The following is a 4,625-nucleotide window of genomic DNA, read 5'->3' on the forward strand; positions in this document are numbered from 1 at the left end:
TTAACTGCCTCAACTACCTGATTAATTCCAAAATCCAATCCCCATCCTGCTAACTGCCTTAGAGTGCCTACCTGGAATGCTCAGCATATTACTAAATGAGGAGCATAAATTGGTCCAGGTTTTCCAGCAATGGGGAGTGAGTCAGGTGGAGGTAATGGTCATGATGTGGGAATATAGACCTGGTGTGGTCAGATCTTGACCAGGAAACAGAAACCTTGATTTCTCTGGGAATCTCTTGATGTTTAAGTTCTAACAGCTAATTAAAAATTTTTGATAGCACCATTGAATTAAAATAAAACTTCTGCAGGCCAAAGACCACCAGTTTGTATTTCTTAGGTGAAAGTCCAGCAAAGGCATAGAGTCTTGGGGGACAGACAGGTGGCTCCAACTTGTAGTAACTTCAGGGCAGGAAGGAAACTCCTATATTAGCTACGTTAATCTTGATCCTTTGGATGCCAGAAGTATTTGGACTATAATTTTGGGCGACCTGATATCTCACTATCTGATTTTAGTACATATTCATTCATTTGCTCATTCATTCCTTCATTAAACATTAGTAAATAGCTTCCAATGCTGAAACACTGGTCTACTCAGTTTAAAAATTGTTCCCATGTGGCCAACCTTTTAGGGCCTTCTAGTCTGGTGGCACTTGGATGGCCTTTGTACTGTGAGTACAATGCTTCCTGTGAAAATGCTGACCTTTGATAAGCACTAAGTAGGTACATTAGATTAGTCAGAGACTCTCTTGGATGCATTTCTGAGGGTAATAATGGAAATATGTCACTGGGGCACTGCAGAAATATCAGTTATGTCTAGAACAGCAGTTCTCAACCTGTGGGTCGTGACCCCTTTTGCGGTGGAACAACCCTTTCACAGGGGTCGCCTAAGACCATCCTGCATATCAGATATTTACATTATGATTCATAACAGTAGCAACATTACAGTTATGAAATAGCAACGAAAATAATTTTAGGGTTGGGTCACAACATGAGGAACTGTATTTAAAGGGCCAGAAGGTTGAGAACCACTGGTCTAGAATATCAGTTTGGTTTTGCAGTGTGGGTACTTTCGTGTTTCAGAAGAAGGTGTTCTGTTTCACACCTGGCTTTTCATCTTCCACATGTTGACCCTAAAACCCTCTTTTCTTTCAGCTAATCATATTTCTGCCGTAATGAAAACTGTCCTCTAGGTGGTGCCATTTGCAGCTCTCTGAGTCTTCCTGGGCCTGCTTGCCTGCTGTCCCACCAGCAAGGCCACCTCATTCCTTGGCCAGACAGCTGTGCCAGCAAGCTCTACACAGAGCAGTTCTTTCCCAGCTCTTGTAGGATAGGCAATGCTTCAGGTTGATTTCTACTTGGTCTTTCCGGTGACTATCGTGTGCCTATCAATACTCTTTAGGGTTGCTTTGAATGGTGGCCTGGATAACTGCTTCTTCTTCTGAACCCCTAGCAATCTGTTCTCTATACTGTACGTCAGCAGCCAAGTCCTCATTTCTCACTGTTGTCTATTCTTTTATGCATGAGGACTGTTTGCCCAAATAGATTATTAAGGGCTTTGTATGCCTCAGGCATCTGGCACAGTGTACTGCCTGGGACAGGCAGTAGTGTGTTTGCTGTTGATGGAGGTTCTGGTATCCATTTGTTTATTCACTGCTTACTATCTGTTGTAGGATAGACACTCTTTTAGGTGTCCTGAAGACAGGAAAAACAAGCAGCTTCTAACTGAGGAGAGGGAGAGGCAGAGGCAGAGAGAAGGAGCAGGGGAGAGGGAGAAGGAAGTAGACAATTACAGGGATGCGTGTGGTGTATGCTGTGAAACAGCCATGCTAAGTGCCTCTGGGAACAGGGAGGGCAGGCTTTTCCTTCCCCAGGAACTCCTTTTAAGAGTGCAGCCTTTTCGCTTGTTGACTCTAGGTCATGCCTGGAGACTAACCTCTGTTTCTGACTGGTTTTCTTTTCCAGATCCCAAAGGACAGGCAGAGTGTGATATGATCATGGGGGTAGGTATTCCTCTCAGGATACCACAGAAGAGGCGACCATCTTCCCATGTTCCTCTGGCCGTCAATATTCAAGCTCCTAGGGTTTTGTGGTTTGCTTTTCAGCTACCTAGTGATTGCCCTTGAATTCTCAAAATGGCTTATCATCTTACTGTCTGTTTGGGGATGATCTGGAATTACTGATTTACTTTTTAGTGGTATAGATACAGATTTGTTGACTACCTACTCATTCTTTAAGATGCAGCTGAATGTCCTCTTTCCCGTGAAGTCTTTGGCAGTTCTCCAGAACAGAATGAATTATGCCCTTTTTAATACCTTTAGATTGTTACTTCTATCCTGATTTTAATACAAGTTGATTTCATTTTGTCTTTTATAATAGCTGTTCACAGCCACATTTCGCCTTAAGACTATACGCCTATTGAGGGCAAGGATCATATTGTATTCATATCTGTATTTCTCTCTTCCTGCACTTTCACCTTATTTACACATAGGAGGCAAGAGGTAAATGTCTGTTGATTTAATGAACTAGGACTTTGTAACATCCATGTTTAGTTGCATATTTTAAAGAGTATTTGCCTCTAGAACATGGTCAACAACTTTAGTTTCTACATGGATTTAGTTTGCTTGATTGGTATGAATATTTGCTTGGCAAATGCTTTCCAGATATATATGCAAAGATTTCTGCAGAGCTCTCAGCCCAGAGTGGGAATTTTCTCTTCCTGTTTCCTTCTTGACACCATATATGGCTTTATCCCTGGAGAGCCTTACTTTTCCTTACTTCCTGATTTCTTCCCAATATTTTAAAGAACATCCTCCTATTGATTTGTCTTAGCCTTTCAAACATCTACTAAATGCCAAGAGTGTCCCTGATGTTGGGGATTCAGGGGTAAAAAAAACAGACTTTTATGTACAGTGAATTGAAACAGTTTAATTCCTTTCATCACAAAATAGGTCAGTTCAGTCCAAATGGATTACCTGGTAGCTTGATGGCACAGTCTGAGAGACCTTTTTAAAAATCTCAGAGGATCCTTGGCTAGGAAACCCAAACACTCGAAGCTTCCTGACTGTCATTTGATTTTCTGGTGTTTTATATCTCTCTGAAACCCACTTATATGCATATATTAGAGAAGGCAAACTTATAATTAAGTTTTCCTCCTGAAGCCATTTAAAATTTCTGTATATTGAATTTCACTGTTTAATTTCATTAGTCACTTAATTTTAAATTTTAATTTCACAGCAAATCTAGAGGCTTTCTGTAGGCATTCACATAAAGAGAGTGAAGTTTGTTCTTTCTGTTCTCCGGACCAAGGTGAAATTTAATCATTTTCTAGGCTAAATATCCTTTAAAAAAAGAAGCCTAACATATAGATCTTATATCTCCATGACTTGTTTGATCTAAGTCATAGCGGAGGGGGTGGAGAGAGAGAGAGAGAGAGAGAGAGAGAGAGAGAGAGAAATAGATAGAGAGGGAGGGAGGGAGGAAGGGAGGGAAAGAGAAAGAGCGAGTCAAGGGGTGGAGCTAATAGCAAATGAAAGAAGGTAGTCACACATCTGTCATCCAAGATCCTCTGTGGGTTCTTGACCTGTAAGCAATGACCTTACCAGTGGTTCTCAACCTTCCTAATGCCGCAACCCTTTAATACAGTTCCTCATGTTGTGGTGACCCCCAACCATAAAATTTTCGTTGCTACTTCATAACTGTAATTTTGCTACTGTTATGAATCGTAATGTCAATATCTGATATGCAGGATGTATTTAGGCGACCCCTGTGAAAGGGTCGTTTGACCCCCAAAGGGGTCGCGACCCACAGGTTGAGAACCGCTGCTTTAAACTCTGGACCAGAAGGTTGCACCAGAGACATCTTGGAGAAAACATGCAATGTGTAAAAGGGATTCCCTTCATAAAATGCAATTTACTTTCAAGATCTCAGGTCCCATTAAGCCAGGAAGCAATGAGCTTTACCTCTTGTAGCTATTACATCAAATAAAACTTGAATAAGCAAGGAGATTTGCGGGGGGGGTTATTTTTCAGTCTCATATCACAGCAAAACATGCAAACAACATTCTAAAGTAAACTGCCCCAATTGAAAGTGGAAAAACAAAATACTAGAATAAAATTTTGCTGGGGGAATCTTGGTTTTCCCATTTGTCTGTTCTACTCTTCCTATTTCTTTTCTTCCACATTATTTTGCATTTTCCCAGCAGTCACCCATAATTCAATCTCCGACCAGAAGGGTAAATTCGATTACTTGGCTGTTGAACATCCTGTGCCTTTTCAAAAACAAGAGGACGGAGTGAAAAAAAAAAAAAAATCCCCCGAACAACCTCAACGGCATGAAAAGTTGGAAGCTCTTGGAAACTTGCGCAGCTTCACTTTTTTTTTTTGCTCAGGATTTAGATTTTGATGTCCAGTAACTTTGAGGACTGTTTCGCCTATTATTCACCCCCCACCCCAACCTGTGACAATGACTTTTCTTCCCCAGTCGTACTCCGCGATCTAGTGTATCTTATTTCTACTACTGAGCTGGGGTCAGAGGTGACGCGAGAGACTTTCTCACCGAATGGCCTTTTGGAAACAGTACCGGGAAGAGTACAGAGGGGGCTGCGGCTCCGCGAGCGCCTCGGCACCG

This window comes from Myotis brandtii, unplaced genomic scaffold (genome assembly GCF_000412655.1).
Source record: "Myotis brandtii unplaced genomic scaffold, ASM41265v1 scaffold266, whole genome shotgun sequence".
In the NCBI taxonomy this organism is placed as follows: Eukaryota; Metazoa; Chordata; class Mammalia; order Chiroptera; family Vespertilionidae; genus Myotis; species Myotis brandtii.